Source organism: Bombina bombina, unplaced genomic scaffold, assembly GCF_027579735.1.
Source record: "Bombina bombina isolate aBomBom1 unplaced genomic scaffold, aBomBom1.pri scaffold_648, whole genome shotgun sequence".
NCBI lineage: Eukaryota > Metazoa > Chordata > Amphibia > Anura > Bombinatoridae > Bombina > Bombina bombina.
Genome location: NW_026512540.1, coordinates 192829 through 212377, shown reverse-complemented (window position 1 = coordinate 212377; position 19549 = coordinate 192829). Strand labels below are relative to the sequence as shown.

General features: G+C 40.9%; 1 long non-coding RNA gene across 1 annotated transcript in view; it reads left to right on the top strand.

Moving 5' to 3' along the window:
* The first annotated feature begins 5520 nt into the window (after nt 1–5520).
* Nucleotides 5521–19549, top strand: part of LOC128644351 (uncharacterized) — a 37790-nt gene continuing 23761 nt past the window's right edge. Inside the window, exon 1 of the long non-coding RNA XR_008399977.1 lies at nt 5521–5657. This is a non-coding gene — a long non-coding RNA (uncharacterized LOC128644351). The remainder of the gene's footprint in view (nt 5658–19549) is intronic.

Below are 19549 nucleotides of genomic sequence, written 5' to 3'. Positions count from 1 at the left end.
TCCCTGACCCCTCTCTTCCCTGCCCCACCCCACAATTGTCCCCGCCATCTTAAGTACTGGCAGAAAGTCTGCCAGTACTAAAATAAAAGGCTTTAAAAAAATTTTTTTTTTTTTTTACATATTCTGATGTGTAGGATTCCCCCTTAGCCCCCAACCTCCCTGATCCCCCCAAACAGTTCTCTAACCCTCCCCCTCAACCTTATTGTCTGCCAGTACCCAGTTTGCATAGAAATGTAAAAAAAAAATATATATTTTATTTTTTTACTATTTATTTTTCTGTAGTGTAGCTTTCCCCCCTCAATAACCACCCCGACCTCCTCCCAGATCCCTTAGACCGAAAATGCCCCCCCTCCTCTCTGTAGGGCTCTCACCCGCTCCTGCCCCACGCACGCTCCCGCCTCCACCACTGTGCATGTGCCCTGACCCGTGCGCGCTCCCGCGTGATCTTGTCCCCGCTGACGTCATTGATCCCTGCGATGACCGCCCACCCGCCTCTCTGCAGCAGCTCCCACCAACCAACATTCGCACTATCGCTGGCCGATGCAGAGAGGGCCACAGATTGGGTAAAGTTCCACCTAGAATTGACAACAACATAATTTGGATAAGCGGTGATGTCACAGCACTGTATTCTAATATACAACATCCTTTAGGGTTATCAGCAGTAGAATATTTTTTTTTAATTTGGACATTTTTATGCCTGAGAAATAAAAGAGGTTTATTCTTAAATCAATTGAATTAATTTTGTCCCATAATTAATTTGTCTATTTGGACACTTTTTTTCCTCCAGATATGTGGTACAGCCATGGAGACCTGATTCAACCTTAGTTTTCCAAATTGTTTATGGGATTATTTGGCCGCTACATTTACGATCTCCTTTTTTTTGAGGGGGGGGGTCTTTTAAAGAATAAAAGGAATTTATTAAGCATTAAACTGCAACTAATTTGGTATCTCTTTTTCACGTAATATTGATCCTAATAGAGTGGACTTTTTAGATGTTTCGCAATATTTGGATGAATATGGTAAAATTTGCTCTAATATCTTCTTTAAGAAGGTTGAGTTTCATAGTTACAGTGACCGTACTGGCAACCATCATCCGAGATGGCTGGACAATATCCCGTAAGTCAGTTCTGTAGATTGAAACGTAATTGTAATAGAGAGTATGGGGTCAATTTATCAAAGTGCGAGCGGACATGATACGATGTAGCATATCATGTCCGCCGCGCATCGATAAATGCAGACAGCATAAGCTGTCTGCATTTATCATTACACAAGCAGTTCTTGTGAAATGCTTGTGCAATGCTGACCCCAATTGGCTGCTAGCAGAGGGTGTCAATCAGTCCGATCGTATAGGATCGGGCGGATTGAAGGCCTCAGCCTCAGAGGCAGCGGACAAGTTATGAAGCATTGATCTTTAGACCGCTGTTTCCTAACAGCTGTTTCCTAACTGCTATTTCCGGCGAGGCTGAAGGGGAAATCGTGCACGTCAAACACAGTGCTTGTTTTGGGTGCGGTATGGAGCTCAACGCAACTATATCGCACACAAAAGGCGTATGTTTGAAACTTGTAATGGCAGTGCTATAGGAAATTAAATAACGTAACTTTTGTTGCGTTAGTTAATTTCTCTATATCGCTCAAAACTCGTAATCTAGGTTATTGTTATTTCATGATTCAGATTGATTATACATTTAAAAAAAAACTTTACAATGTAATTCTGTTTTTCAATTTTCCTTCATTCTCTTGGTATCTTTTATTGAAGACGCAGCAATGCACTCCTTGGAGCTAGCTGCACACATTTGTAAGCCAATGAAAATGGGCATGCACATTTAGCAACCAATCAGCAGCTAACTCCAAGCTAATGATCCTATCTAGATATGCTTTTAAAACAAAGGATACCAATAGAATGAAGCCAATTAAATAGTAGAAGTAAATTGGAAAGTTTTTTTAAAAATGTATACTTTATATGAATCATGAAAGACATTTTTTGGCTCTTATGTCCCTTTAAATTGTAGTGAAGTAATTAAACATGTTTTTTAATATATTTAATCTGTAGTTTGGCTGTTGCAAGGGGCTGCCCGAGGTAGAGATAGCGTTGTCTCACTGTTGTTGGGGAGACCCACGTTCTTACACCCCCTAAATGCGCAGCTGTTAGAATTAAGTATTTGAATTGTAATTTTATTAATTGTTAGTAATTGGTATTTTAATGTTTCGTACACACTTTCCTAGGCTTTAAGGACTGTGTTAATCTATAAATGTTTGAGACGGCATAAAGATCTGCAAACTTCTCAGTACACATATCTTCAGAATGCTTATTCTCTCATCCTTGGCACATCTGCAGGCAGCCTTGTTTTGTGCCTCCCCTAAAACCCCTGAACCAATCATCAAACACAGCATGTCAAAGAGCAAAAGAATAACATTGGTCTTTAAAATACAAAATAGCACTTGCATTTAATGGGTTAATGGAGCTGTAAGAGTTGTCTTTGTCAACCAGCGAGTAGCTGATCATTGAGTATCAAATCTTATTACTGAGATTGTAGCTCCGGCCGCTCTATCAGAAAAAAAAAGTTTTTTTTTATTTGCTTTTATTATTTTTTTTCGTGACATTTCTTTGAATAACCAATTAAAGCGCTTGCTTTACGGAATTAAAAGGAAAAAATGTAGGCAAGTGCTTTAGGCTAGATTACAAGTGGCGCACTATCTTTAGCATGAGGAGCACAAACTCGATCGCTTGAATCCACATTACAAGTGGCACAGTATTTAAATTACTCCAAACAATTTTGCGGTAATTTACTATCCCCATATTTTCTTTGGGTGGCATAGAGTGTCAATGTGCACTCGGATTACAATTTTAAAGAAAAAGCTATCACTTAAACACAGTCGCATTTTATGCTCAAACTTTTTATGTGAACACAAAGCTCATGTAAAGAGTTTGGGCTGGGAAAAAAGTTGCACTAAGCACAAAGCCCCCGTCCAAAGCCACCACAAACTGTGTAGTGGGGTAGTTTGCAATGGGGGTGTGGCGGTTTGGTGTTAATAGTTTTAGTGGGCAGCTTTACAATGGAAGTGTGGTGGTTTAGGCGGTATTAGTGTAGCAAAGTAAATTGTTATGGGGGATGCGGTTTTTAGGGGCAAATATAGTGTAGGGAGTTTATTGCAGTGGAGGTTGTGGTGGTTTAAGGGTTATTACAGTAGGGGGCTTATTGCCATGGAGGTTAACGCACAATTGTAGGTTTTAGGTTTTTTGAACGTCGCTGCTCCATTGATTTCAATAGGGTTATTGTGTTATCGTAAAGATTAGACCGTAGAATCAGATTTAGTTAGAAAATAGGTGACTTCATGAATTAAACTTATATTTTATAATATAAGGTGATCTAACTGTTCAATAATGTTTAGCTTAATTTACCATCACTTTAATCAATAATATCAGTACCACACACATGTGCAATTTCATATAATGTTGTGCATGTTCTGAATATCATGAACATACTAAGAATCATTCTATAATATAAAAGGCCAAGTGTGTTTGTCCGAAGCTGTCATGCACAGTAGAGACTGTGTGAGGACAAACACACCTGGCCTTCAACAAGCTGACCTGGCACCTGATCAGTGAAGGAGGCGGGGCTGGACGGGCGTGACGGGGGCTCAGCTGGGGCATGATGGGGCGGAGCCGGTGGGTGTGATGGGGCGGAACCGGGTGGGAGCTGCCGTGGCCGTCTGTGTGAGAGAGAGAGAGCGCACAAGAGAGGGGATATAGAGCAAAAGAGGGGGGTGGGAGAGAGCAAAAGAGAGGGGTGGGAGATAGCAAAAGACAGGAGGGAGAGAGAGAGAGAGAGAGAGAGAGAGCGCAAAAGAGAGGGGAGAGAGAGAGCACAAAAGAGAGGGGAGAGAGCACAAAAGAGAGGGGAGAGAGAGAGCGCAAAAGAGAGGGGAAAGAGAGAGAGCGCAAAACAGAGGGGGAAGAGAGAGAGAGCACAAAAAAGAGGGGGGGGGAGTGACAGAGGAGGACCCTCTAGTGGGCCTGTAACAAAATTAAGGGATAACTGAGTTGAAGTCTTGAGTTTGCTATGTGTGTGTGTGTTACTTTGTTGCAACTGGAGGAGCGGACAGTGTGCTTACCTTTATAGGTCTATGTTGCAGTGGTTCCTTTCTCTTTTCCTGTTTACAAACTTTGAGAGGATTTTGTTCTGTGTCGAGGAATTTTTCTGGAAGGCAGCATGGGTCGGTCTAGAAGAGCTTCTGTTTGCCCCAGGCAGTACAGGGAGGAGACGGAAGGATCCACAGGGAGAAGAGGGCCTGCAAGGGAAAGCGTGGGAAGTTCAGATGAGGTTGTACCACTAACACCCCAACCCCGCTCCACTGTAGCACACTTAACCAGGTCTTTGAAAAATGTTGGGCAGGGTAGTGGCACTAGCACTAGGCCTTATCCCGTAATGGCTGTCCCCAGTAATGTAATGGAGGTGGTTGCTGGGCCTAGCACGGGAAGACTGGTGGACGCTGTCCCCACAATTCAATCAGACCTCACTCAATCTGTTGCACAGGTATACCTACATTCACACCCCTCAGGTTTAATTACCCGACAGGATACAGGTGCACATCTGGTGGCTAACCCACTGGTCGGATCTAGTGCTGCTCAGTTCCCCCAGCTATCCTGGCTGCCATTCTGGCCTTGGCCCAGTCCCTGGCTGCTGTTATAACTCCACCAGGGACTGCGGCTGGGTTGGAGGGCCTGGGGCGTGGCGATGAGGCATCTGGCCTGCTGCGGCCTGGTGTGGCTATGGTGGTTGGTGCCAAAGAGAGACTCGGCACGCACATAATCACCGTCAGACGTAGAGAGCGGTGATAATCTCGGCCGCAGTCGAGGGAGGAGGCAAACACGGAGCGGACTACACTCACCTTACAGAGCTCCGAGTATGTTGGGGAGACTCCGGGAAGAGTGTAGCGCTCCAGGTGGGAGGTCAGGTCAGCAGGAAAGAGCGGTAGATCCAGCAAGGAGGGGCCTTGTTCGGAGCTCGGGTCAAGGCGTGGCCAATATGGGATCCGGAAGGCTCAATGAATCTCGTATAGTGAGCAGGGTTTCAAACACAGAGGTAGAATTTTTGAGTGTGCGAGATGATGAAGCCTGATGCAGAAGAGAGTCGGATGGAGGCTTGCATGAGCAAGTAGGCAGTATAAATGTGACGCACTGTCGAAATGCTGGGAGCCTTACGGACAGAAGTAGGAGCGTTCTGAATGTTAATGAGTCATTGATGGCAGGGAATTGTTCTGTTATTAACCTTAGCAGTGTACATGGAGTTAATTATCATCTTACAAGTCAGGCTAGCATATATAATGCGCCTAGCATTAGTTGCGGAAGAGGTATGATTGCAAACTCAGGAACTCATGGGTCAGGGCCTGCCAGCGCTTATGTAGGTCAAGGTTCCAGTATGAATGTTGGAAATTTGTTATTTTAGAAGGGGTGGGCCCCTCTGGAGTCCCATCCTCTTTCCAGAGTACTCCCCATCTTTCTGTTATTTCACAGGAAGTGATGAATACCTCAACCAGTACATTTATGTGGCAGCAATGTCAGCAGGCAAGAACAGTGACTCAACAGACAGCAGGAACAGCTGCGGCAGTGGCGGAGCCTTCTATGTCTGGAACAACTGGGCAGGCGTTGGTGACTGGTGAGTTATTGATCCCTATACACACACATGCTGATATGAGCTCATAATCCAGTGGGTCAGACTCAGAGAGTGGAAAGGAACTGGGGCTAGTGGGCAAGGGAAAGCAGCACATGTTTAGGATGATCAAAAAAAATGTTTGCAGCGCAGGAGAAAGCTAAGACAGGTGGCACTGGGGTTACAGCAGACGCTACTAGTCAGCAGTTGGTAGTGTATAGCGGCTCAGGTGCAGGTCTACCAGTATCCAGAAAAGTGGCAGCTCAAGGGTACACCTACCCTTGTCTGGTGCATTCCCTGTATGGGCATTTGAATACAAAGGTAATCAAAAAGATTCAGTTAGGGTGGTATGTCAATATCTTTGAACTTTCTGCTGAAGCATACAGGAACAAAGAGAGGGCAGAAGATGGGACCGGCCCCAAGAGGGTCAAGCGGCCAGAGACTTATGAAGAGTAGCAGAGGTGCTTTAGGGTTTTGGCTACCTGCTACGTGGAAAAGTGGCCAGCACAGAGGCATAACCTCTACAAATATGCTGACACTATTGATAGTATACACAAACGTTTTAACCCCTTAGTGATCACAGCACTTTTCAATTTTCTGGCCTTTTGGTACCAGGGCTATTTCCAACTAAAGGGGAGGAGAGTCCATGGCATCATTCATTACTTGTGGTAAATTAGAACCTGGCCACCAGGAGGAGGCAAAGACAACCCAGCCAAAGGCTTAAATACCTCCCCCACTTTCCCTATCCCCCAGTCATTCTTTGCCTTTCGTCACAGGTGGTTGGCAGAGAAGAGTCGGAAGATTCGGAGTAGTCTCTTATGGAGGGTAGTACTCTTTGAAATGGGACTGGAGCTTTAAGCAGTCCTGTTAGCCTCTTCTTGAGAGAATGGGAGAATGTTAGAGACCGGAGATGCAGGGAGAGTCTTTCTGCGAAACCATTCCGACTCATATTAACAGCTCCAGGGTTGACTTGTCCCACTACACTAAATACATAAGTATGTGGAGTCGTTACATAGAGGACCTGTTTATCATTTGGACAGGCAGTGCTTATGAATTCAAAGCATTCATGTCGCTGTTAAATAAAAATGATCTTAACCTAAAACTAACTTACAATATTAGTGAATCACAAGTGGAATTCCTTGACATTATAATTTATAAAGATGAGACTAATACACTTAAGACGGATCTGTACAGGAAAGAGACGGCAACGAATTCACTACTGCAATATGACAGTTGCCACACGACACCAACAAAGAGAGCAATTCCTACTGGGGAATTCCTGAGAATCAGGAGAAATTGTACTGATGAATCTGTTTTTATCCAAAGAGCTAAAGAATTGAAGCTGCGTCTAAGGGAGAGAAGATATACACGAAAAACGATAAGATTAGCATTTCAACGTGCTAAGAGAACATCTAGAGCACGGGTGTCAAACACAAGGCCCGCGGGCCGAATCCGGCCCACCAGACCTTGTCATGTGGCCCGTGTAACCGCCGCCGGCCGCCAGCCTTCACCCCTGATACCGCGATTTTTTTATTATTATTATTATGCATAGCAACCGGCACATTTTTACTTTCACATTATTGGCTGCCTCTCATGAAATTGATACATTTTATTAGATGCTTTGCTTATAACTTAATGTTACTTTTAGCCGCCAGAACGTCTGCTTCTGCGACTGAGGTAAGTGTGCAGCCAGGGATGCGCGTTAATAGCAGAAAAACCCTTGTAACCCTTCTCCTCCCGGGCTCAAAGTGTTAATAGCACCGCACAGGAAAAAAAAAAGTGTTATCCCTGCTGCGGTCTGCTTGTGAAGACTGATAGCTGAAGAGATGTGTGTGGGTGGAGTTCCGGGAATTGCCGATTCCCATTTTTGATAATCCAATCACCATTGCCAAATTAGACACACAACCAACCGGTATAAGCTTTCACGGTAGTGTTGTAAAAAAAGAACATGAAGGCTGAAGCTAGCGCTGCTGAATACTGAGGCGGTTCCCCCCCCCCTCTACTGAAGCCCGCGCCCAGGCTGTAAACATTTGTTTGTGAATGTGCACGCGCTAGCTTCACCCTTCATGTTCTTTTTTTACAACACTACCGTGAAAGCTTATACCGGTTGGTTGTGTGTCTAATTTGGCAATGGTGATTGATTATCAAAAATGGGAATCGGCAATTCCCGGAACTCCACCCACACACATCTCTTCAGCTAACAGTTTTCACAAGCAGACCGCAGCAGGGATAACTCCTTTTTTTCCCTGTGCGGTGCTATTAACACTTTGAGCGGGGAGGAGAAGGGTTACAAGGGTTTGCAGAAAAGGCAGCTGGGGGGGGGATCTCTAGATGTCTCACGTACCGGTGTTCGGCTCCTGCAGACCTGCACACTGACACCCGCCCCTCCCTCCATAGCGTGACACTGGAGTACTATGTTTTCTGTGTGATATCATAAAAGCATATAAAGTCACAGAAAGCAGATGTATTATATACCCCCTGGGGCTGTTTGCAAAGGTTAGTTAGTTATTGTTATGTATAAAACTGGTATATTAGTTTAGTGGGCGGCATTGGGCAAGGAACCTGACCCCTTACTTAGGTATTTGGCAAGTCAATGAGGAAGTCTGAATAAAGAAACATGATGTGACCAAAAATTATTGTGGCTGAAAAACAGCCTAAAAACAAAGGGGTTGGGGGGGGGCAGCAGAATTTTGATTGCCTAGGGCAGCAAAAAAACTAAATACGCCACTGGGAATGTATGTGATGTATGTGGGAGGGGGGGGGTCTGCTTATTATGGGGGTCTGCTTATTATTCTGCTTAAAAGTCTGAGCGGTAAACTTTGGATATACATAGTCCTATACAACCGGCCCTTTGAGGCCCTTTGAGGGTGACCAAACTGCTGATGTGGCCCCCGATGAATTTGAGTTTGACACCCCTGATCTAGAGACTCCTTACTTATACCTAAAAAGAAAAAACAGACTCTGAAAATATTGTTAGATTTGTTACAACCTATAATGCTGAACATCAACTCATAAATGGGATATTAAATAAATACGCAAGTATCCTTAAATCTGATCAAGTACTAGCCCAAAGCATAGGATACAAAATTAATACTAGCTGGCGTAGAGTTCCTACAATAGCAAACAAATTGGTTCAGAGTCACTTTATTAAGAAGAAACCAGGTAATAAAAGACTGTGTGGAACATACGCATGTGGCTCATGTAGTTTCTGCGAGTATATACATGACGAAAGGGAGTTTATTACTCCAGCAGGAACCAAACGAATGTTTGGTTTTGCGAATTGCAGGACCAAAAACGTTGTCTATTGTCTCTTATGCAAATGTGGCATGAGGTACGTGGAAATCACGACACGCGAGTTACGCACCAGAATAGGTGAACATATCAACAGTATTAAAAATTGTATAACCGACATGGGTAAAAAGAAAACACTAACCCCTGTAGCGAGAGACTATTTGAAACAACACGGCATCAAACCCCTATTGAAAGTATCTGTTTTACAGGTAATCAAACCTGGCATAAGAGGAGGTGACACTGAACAAATGCTACTCCAATCTGAGTGCCGCTGGATTTTCTGGCTGAACACACTAGTACCCTATGGCCTTAATGAGCAAGATGGCTTTGCAGCTTTTTTATGAGAGTTTTTCACTAAATTATACCTTCAACCATAGGGACTTAGCTCTATATGGATGATTTAAATTTAGAAACTATAATCATCATGATATGGTACTACTATCAAATTCTATAATTAGACAAACTAGCATATCTTACTAAACTTATCTAGTATACTCTTATAGTGACTTTAGATATAAGACTTTGTACCATTCACTCTGTCACTTCTAAGCTGCACAAACATAATTTAATGACTATGAGAATTCACAGCAACATATGTTTCTAGTTATTGGACTGTAGCGGTTTAGGAGCAATTGCACTTATATAGATGCGTTTCTAACTGCCTCAATCAGTTGATGAACCCCCTTTTTTACTAACTCAGTATTACTCATTCTCTATATGTTGGAATAGAATTCCTATATATATCTGAGCCAGCAGCAGTAAACAGTTACGATATCATTAAGAGATATAATACTATATGGTTTCTATATTGTTTAATTATGCTTAATATGTTTGACAGAACACTTTTTAGCAGCTCTTATGTGATTGTACCCATCATTAGTAAATAACTACTACATGATTTCTATACTTAGTACCATAGGATATCAGTATTGTGGTATCGATTTAAAACACGTAAGATCTAGTACCTATGGGCATTTATTGTGATCGTGGCAAAATTACGGAAAATTATGGATAATTTCCCTCTTTTTAATATCTTACAGAATTATTGGTTAACTTTCAATATCTGTTATGCATGTTGAAAATGTGCACTGAAATGTTTTTTGACGTTTTTTTGACGTATTATACAACTTAAGATTATTATATATTACTTTATTGGACATGTGCAATCCAGCCCGTTTTCTTTATGGTATGCATTTTATATGGCATATCGGAGATTACGTTCCCCCATCTTCCAAAAACTTATGTACCATGATCTTTGATCTGATCAATGTATAAGCATATGCTAAATAAGTTCCATTTTACTACTGTGACTAACAACAACATTATATCCAATATTTTCTCCCCAACTGTTGTTATCATTTATGAATACATTTATGACTGCAACCGCATTGTCAGATTATCACTTTGACTTCACGCATATGTGACTTGTTACCTCCTCTACGTATATTGAATCAGCAGTGGTATTAACATTACCATGGCAACGGGTAGGTGTGGTTACACTATCCGGCTTGCCTAACACATGTGATGAATGATCAACCAATGACGGCAGGTCTCATTTGATAGGCTACTGTGAGGGGTGTGTTTTTTAGCCACCCCTGATTGGCTTATTGTCTAATAAGGACCAGGTTGGTGGCCAGACTCTGGTTAGCCTTTGAGAAAGCTGTGCTAGCGGCGAAATGTGCATGAGGCGTATTTTGTGTGTATGAGACCCTCTTCCTAATACTTATGGGATATTAATTGTGTATCATACGTTTGGCTTTCTCATTACCTTATTTAATTTTCTCTGCCACACAGTACAGCTCAGACTAGCTGTTCCAGTATTGCATAGCTCAGTGTAATTGTTGTAGGGGTCAATCCCCTTTTTCTAGATAGCTTTGTTGCAATCCGTGAACCTGTTGAAGCCTTGGTCTGTGTGGTTTTACCATATCGTGCTTATCCCATTATTATAATTTATCCTCTGTGCCATACACACATATGTATATAGTTTTTTATTCTAAGTTTTAAATGTCCTTGTCTTTACATATATTCTATGTGCTACACACTTACATATTTTTACTAGCATATCAGTAAAAGTTACGTAAGTTTCCATTGTCTGGCATCTACCCAAATCCTGATATTGATATTTCCTAGATTGTGGTAACCCTCTGAGTGCTGAGGTACTGTCAACTTTTTCTTGTTCATTTTCCTATGTTACTAGACAGCCAGCACCCCCCTGCACATTATTAGTAACACAGCCTTGCTCTTAACAGTGCATTTGCACTGAATATTACTATTTGATTGTTCATTTTTAAGGGGCTTCTATTTGTGGATTACACTTCTTACAAATATTACTCTGATACTATACTACATAATACTAGTCTAATACACAGCACATCCAAACTAACGCATACCGAACTTCCGAATTTACGAATCGAATCCGAACCGAATACATCCAAATTTATTTGAATCCAAATGAATCCGAAACAAATGCATTCGAATGTTTACGAAATTTGAATCGATCCGAAAACAAAATTCTAAAATATCTGAAACTAATTTTTCCGCCGTGCAGAAGTCTAATTTATACTGGTAGAAACCTAATTTATCTTTAAATAATATTTGTAATGCACGTCATATAGTCTTGTCTGCAGGTAACTCGCATGAAATGTAACAAACAAGACTTAAGAGAAATAAAACTCTTCTTTGTCTGTATTTTGCCTAACAACTCAACCAACATGAAAGAAATGTGCAAATAAGAGCAGGATTACAAGTGAGGTGCCAATAATGACACTAGCGTTATTGTGATTGTTTGCTCCCCTTCCCATTGCACCTGCTATTGGAGGAGCTGGGTGGTGTGATTAATAATGACTTATCAGATCTATTTCTCCTATCTAGGAATGTTCCGATTATATTAGCTGTTACACTTAGTAAGAGCTTCACTTTCCCTTTGTCTGTAAGGGAAGTTCTGCTAGCAGTGAATTAGAGATCAGATTGTGAAGGGTTAGCCATTGTTTGGATATTTGGTCTGGTCTCTGTTATTTCTTCATCTGGCACACAACACATTGGCTGAAGTTCCACAAAAATATTACCAGTGCCTTAAACACCAATAACCTACAACATCTGAACAAATTACTAGTGCCTAGAGCTGTATAACTACAGAAAAAAAACAATACATGGAAAGTCTCAATATATTACCAGTGCCTAGGGCAGCACATCAACAGAAAAGGCAAAACACTTGAAAAGCCCCTTAACTAGAAGATCTATTATTAGATGAGGGGCGACAGACAGCTATTCTGGTGATGGGGCCCTTGGATAAAGGTACATGCCCTGTATACAAACTCATTAGTACAAGGCTAAATAAATGTGACTGTGATGAATATGGTATGTTAAAGAAGTAACAAGATAATAATCTCTTATAGAAATGGTATAAAAGGGCATTTCCCTAAACAAACATTGCAGGTCTGTTCTCAGATGGCCTAATTACACATCTGTACAGATGCTTTTGTTTATGTGGCTTTTTATTTCAAATGTAAACCTTTCTATCTCAGCAACTTTATGATCATCCCCCCCCCCCAAGCAAAATAATGCACTACCAGAAATAAAATCTATTTTATAAAGATTGATTCCGATGGGGAAACTAAAGTTATATTTACACCTAACACCCTAACATGAACCCCAAGTCTAAACAACCCTAATCTTACACTTATTAACCCCTAATCTGCCACCCCCAACATTGCAGACACCTACATTATACTTATTAACCCCTAATCTGCCACTCCGGACATCGCCGCCACCTACATTATATTTATTAACCCCTAATCTGCTGCCCCCAACATCGCCGCCACCTACATTATATTTAATAACCCCTAATCTGCTGCCCCCAACATCGCCGACACCTACATTATATTTATTAAACCCCTAATCTGCCGCCCCAATGTCTCCTTAACCTACCTACACTTATTAACCCTTAATCTGCCGTCCCCAACGTCCAAACCACTATTCTAAATGTATTAACCCCTAAACCTAAGTCTAACCCTAACCCCCCTAACTTAAATATAATTCAAATAAATCTAAATAAAATTACTATCATTAACTAAATTATTCCTTTTTAAAACTAAATACTTACCTATAAAATAAACCCTAACGGCTAGATTTAGAGTTCTGCGGCCAAAGGGGTGCGTTAGCTACGCATGCTTTTTTTCCCCCGCACCTTTTAAATACCGCTGGTATTTAGAGTTCACAGAAGGGCTGCGTTAGGCTCCAAAAAAAGGAGCGTAGAGCATATTTACCGCCACTGCAACTCTCGATACCAGCGGTGCTTACGGACGTGGCCAGCTTCAAAAACGTGCTCGTGCACGATTCCCCCATAGGAAACAATGGGGCTGTTTGAGCTGGAAAAAAAACTAACACCTGCAAAAAAGCAGCGTTCAGCTCCTAACGCAGCCCCATTGTTTCCTATGGGGAAACACTTCCTAAGTCTGCACCTAACACCCTAACATGTACCCCGAGTCTAAACACCCCTAACCTTACATTTATTAACCCCTAATCTGCCGCCCCCGCTATCGCTGACCCCTGCATATTATTATTAACCCCTAATCTGCCGCTCCGTACACCGCCGCAACCTACGTTATCCCTATGTACCCCTAATCTGCTGCCGCTAACACCACAGACCCCTATATTATATTTATTAACCCCTAATCTGCTGCCCCCGCTATCGCTGACCCCTGCATATTATTATTAACCCCTAATCTGCCGCTCCATACACCGCCGCAACCTACGTTATCCCTATGTACCCCTAATCTGCTGCCCCTAACACCGCCGACCCCTATATTATATTTATTAACCCCTAATCTGCCGCCCCCAACGTCGCCTCCACCTACCTACAATTATTAACCCCTAATCTGCCGACCGGACCACACCGCTACTCTAATAAATGTATTAACCCCTAAAGCTAAGTCTAACTCTAACACTAAAACCCCCCTAAGTTAAATATAATTTAAATCTAACGGAATAAAATAACTCTTATTAAATAAATTATTCCTATTTAAAGCTAAATACTTACCTGTAAAATAAATCCTAATATAGCTACAGTATAAATTATAATTATATTGTAGCTATTTTAGGATTAATATTTATTTTACAGGCAACTTTGTATTTATTTTAACCAGGTACAATAGCTATTAAATAGTTAATAACTATTTAATAGCTACCTAGTTAAAATAATTACAAAATTACCTGTAAAATAAATCCTAACCTAAGTTACAATTAAACCTAACACTACACTATCAATAAATAAATTAAATAAACTACCTACAATTATCTACAATTAAACCTAACACTACACTATCAATAAATTAATTAAATACAATACATACAAATAAATACAATGAAATAAACTAACTAAAGTAAAAAAAATAAATAAGAACTAAGTTACAAAAAATAAAAAAATATTTACAAACATTAGAAAAATATTACAACAATTTTAAACTAATTACACCTACTCTAAGCCCCCTAATAAAATAACAAAGACCCCCAAAATAAAAAAATGCCCTACCCTATTCTAAAATTAAAATAGAAAAGCTCTTTTACCTTACCAGCCCTGAAAAGGGCCCTTTGCGGGGCATGCCCCAAAGAATTCAGCTCTTTTGCCTGTAAAAAAAAACATACAATACCCCCCCCCCAACATTACAACCCACCACCCACATACCCCTAATCTAACCCAAACCCCCCTTAAATAAACCTATCACTAAGCCCCTGAAGATCTCCCTACCTTGTCTTCACCACGCCGGGTTCACCGATCGATCCAGAAGAGCCTCCGATGTCTTGATCCAAGCCCAAGCGGGAGGCTGAAGGTGTCCATGATCCGGCTAAAGTCTTCATCCAAGCGGGAGCTGAAGAGGTCCATGATCAGACTGAAGTCTTCTATCAAGCGCCATCTTCAATCTTCTTTCTTCCGGATCCATATAGTTCATCCCGCCAACACGGAACATCCATCTTCACAGACGACTTCCCGACAAATGACGGTTCCTTTAAGGGACGACATCCAAGATGGCGTCCCTCAAATTCAGATTGGCTGATAGGATTCTATCAGCCAATCGGAATTAAGGTAGGAAAATTCTGATTGGCTGATGAAATCAGCCAATCAGATTCAAGTTCAATCCGATTGGCTGATCCGATCAGCCAATCAGATTGAGCTCGCATTAGAGCTTAGCTTTAGGGGTTAATACATTTATTATAGTAGCGGTGTGGTCCGGTCAGCAGATTAGGGGTTAATAATTGTAGGTAGGTGGAGGTTACGTTGGGGGTGGCAGATTAGGTGTTAATAAATATAATATAGGGGTCGGCTGTGTTAGGGGCAGCAGATTAGGGGTACATAGGTATAATGTAGGTTGCGGCGGTGTGCGGTCGGCAGATTAGGGGTTAAAAAAATATGCAGGTGTCAGCGATAGCGGGGGCGGCAGATTAGGGGTTAATAAATTCTATGTAGGTGTCGGCGGTATTAGGGGCAGCAGATTAGGGGTACATAGGGATAACGTAGGTGGCGGCGGTGTGCGGTCGGCAGATTAGGGGTTAAAAAAATTTAATAGAGTGGCGGCGATGTGGGGGGGCCTCGGTTTAGGGGTACATAGGTAGTTTATGGGTGTTAGTGTACTTTAGAGCACAGTAGTTAAGAGCTTTATAAACCGGCGTTAGCCCATAAAGCTCTTAACTCCTGTTTTTTTTCTGCGGCTGGAGTTTTGTCGTTAGATTTCTAACGCTCACTTCAGCCACGACTCTAAATACCGGCGTTAGAAAGATCCCAATAAATAAATAAATAAATAAATAATAAAATTCAAATAAATAAAAATTCAAATAAATAATAAATTCAAATTAGTTTGGATTTATTTGTTACATTCGGATGGTCATGGACTAACCACGATTACACTAGTAGTTTACAGTATATTAGGTTATATCACTCTGCTATGAGTTACACCTAATATTACAGTACATAATACTAATCTAATACACAGCACATCCAAACTAACACATACCGAACTTCCGAATTTACAAATCGAATCCGAACCAAATACATCCAAATGTATTTTAATCCGAATTAATCAGAAACAAATGCATTTGAATGTATCCGAATTTGAATCGATCCTAAAACGAAATTCTAAAACATCCAAAACTAATTTTTCTGCCGCGCACAAGTCTAATTTATACTGGTAGAAACCTCATTTATCTTTAAATAATATTTGTAATGTCACATAGTCTTGTCTGCAGGTAACTCACATGAAATGTAACAAACAAGACTTAGTTTTTCTAAGAGAAATAAAACTCTTCTTTGTCTGTATTTTGCCTAACAACTCAACCAACATGAAAGAAATGTGCAAATAAGAGCAGGATTACAAGTGAGGTGCCAATAATGACACTAGCGTTATTGTGATTGTTTGCTCCCCTTCCCATTGCACCTGCTATTGGAGGAGCTGGGTGGTGTGATTAATAATGACTTATCAGATCTATTTCTCCTATCTAGGAATGTTCTGATTATATTAGCTGTTACACTTAGCAAGAGCTTCACTTTCCCTTTGTCTGTAAGGGAAGTTCTGCTAGCAGTGAATTAGAGATCAGCCTGTGAAGGGTTAGCCATTGTTTGGATATTTGGTCTGGTCTCTGTTATTTCTTCATCTGGCACACAACACATTGGCTGAAGTTCCACAAAAATATTACCAGTGCCTTAAACACCAATAACCTACAACGTCTGAACAAATTACTAGTGCCTAGAGCTGTATAACTACAGAAAAAAACAATACATGGAAAGTCTCAATATATTACCAGTGCCTAGGGCAGCACATCAACAGAAAAGGCAAAACACTTGAAAAGCCCCTTAACTAGAAGATCTATTATTAGATGAGGGGCGACAGACAGCTATTCTGGTGATGGGGCCCTTGGATAAAGGTACATGCCCTGTATACAAACTCATTAGTACAAGGCTAAATAAATGTGACTGTGATGAATATGGTATGTTAAAGAAGTAACAAGATAATAATCTCTTATAGAAATGGTATAAAAGGGCATTTCCCTAAACAAACATGGCAGGTCTGTTCTCACATGGCCTAATTACACATCTGTACAGATGGTTTTGTTTATGTGGCTTTTTATTTCAAATGTAAACCTTTCTATCTCAGCAACTTTATAATAACCCCCCCCCGCAAGCAAAATAATGCACTACCAGAAATAAAATCTATTTTATAAAGATTAAGCCTCTTAATTAGAAGTAAGATCTATTATTGTTTGAAACAATTGCCTTTTTTCCATTCTTAGTCTGTTTCGTCTTAAATCATTGCTGTTCCTATGTCTTCTCATGAAACAAGACAATATTTTTACACTGCAATTGCAGATACATGGAAAACCACTGTAACATATTACTATTCACTTGCTGTAATGTAACTTTGTCTGACTTTACCGACTATGCAAATTAGTTGGCAGTTCTGGAGAAAGGCATGCTGGGAGATATAATATTTAAACTTCTGGATCACAAAACATCTTTTACTGTCTGTTGTCTCAGATGAAAATGACCAGTTCAACAAGTTTAATGTTGCTCTGATATAGGGGTGAAAGAAAACTGTTTGAAGCCTCCCTAAGTTAAAAATGTCCTGGATTGAGAACTATAAATACCAGTTAGTTTACTAGGGATAATTGGCCGGTTAGCTGTCCTGCATTCTTGACTAGCTCAGCCTCATTGCTGCAATATATGTGTGACTCCCATTATAACCCTCCACTGTAGATAAAGTGGCTGTTGGGTCAAAATGTGGTGCTCCTAACGCAGCCCCATTTTTTACTATGGGGAAACACTTCCTAAGTCTGCACCTAACACCCTAACATGTACCCCGAGTCTAAACACCCCTAACCTTACACTTATTAACCCCTAATCTGCCGCCCCTGCTATCGCTGCCCCCTGCATATTATTATTAACCCCTAATCTGCCGCTCCGTACACCGCCGCAACCTACGTTATCCCTATGTACCCCTAATCTGCTGCCCCTAACACCGCAGACCCCTATATTATATTTATTAACCCCTAATCTGCTGCCCCCGCATATTATTATTAACCCCTAATCTGCCTCTCCGTACACCGACGCAACCTACGTTATCCCTATGTACCCCTAATCTGCTGCCCCTAACACCGCCGACCCCTATATTATATTTATTAACCCCTAATCTGCCGCCCCCAACGTCGCCTCCACCTACCTACAATTATTAACCCCTAATCTGCCGACCGGACCACACCGCTCCTCTAATAAATGTATTAACCCCTAAAGCTAAGTCTAACCCTAACACCCCCCTAAATTAAATATAATTTAAATCTAACGAAATAAATTAACTCTTATTAAATAAATTATTCCTATTTAAAGCTAAATACTTACCTGTAAAATAAATCCTAATATAGCTACAATATAAATTATAATTATATTGTAGCTATTTTAGGATTAATATTTATTTTACAGGCAACTTTGTATTTATTTTAACCAGGTACAATAGCTATTAAATAGTTAATAACTATTTAATAGCTACCTAGTTAAAATAATTACAAAATTACCTGTAAAATAAATCCTAACCTAAGTTACAATTAAACCTAACACTACACTATCAATAAATAAATTAAATAAACTACCTACAATTATCTACAATTAAACCTAACACTACACTATCAATAAATTAATTAAATACAATACCTACAAATAAATACAATGAAATAAACTAACTAAGTTACAAAAAATAAAAAAATATTTACAAACATTAGAAAAATATTACAACAATTTTAAACTAATTACACCTACTCTAAGCCCCCTCATAAAATAACAAAGACCCCCAAAATAAAAAAATGCCCTACCCTATTCTAAAATTAAAATAGAAAAGCTCTTTTACCTTACCAGCCCTGAAAAGGGCCCTTTGCGGGGCATGCCCCAAAGAATTCAGCTCTTTTGACTGTAAAAAAAAACCATACAATACCACCCCCAACATTACAACTCACCACCCACATACCTCTAATCTAACCCAAACCCCCCTTAAATAAACCTATCACTAAGCCCCTGAAGATCTCCCTACCTTGTCTTCACCACGCCGGGTTCACCGATCGATCCAGAAGAGCCTCCGATGTCTTGATCCAAGCCCAAGAGGGGGGCTGAAGATGTCCATGATCCGGCTAAAGTCTTCATCCAAGCGGGAGCTGAAGAGGTCCATGATCAGACTGAAGTCTTCTATCAAGCGCCATCTTCAATCTTCTTTCTTCCGGATCCATATAGTTCATCCCGCCGACACGGAACATCCATCTTCACAGACGACTTCCCGACAAATGACGGTTCCTTTAAGGGACGACATCCAAGATGGCATCCCTCAAATTCAGATTGGCTGATAGGATTCTATCAGCCAATCGGAATTAAGGTAGGAAAATTCTGATTGGCTGATGAAATCAGCCAATCAGATTCAAGTTCAATCCGATTGGCTGATCCGATCAGCCAATCAGATTGAACTCGCATTAGAGCTTAGCTTTAGGGGTTAATACATTTATTATAGTAGCGGTGTGGTCCGGTCGGCAGATTAGGGGTTAATAATTGTAGGTAGGTGGAGGCGATGTTGGGGGCGGCAGAT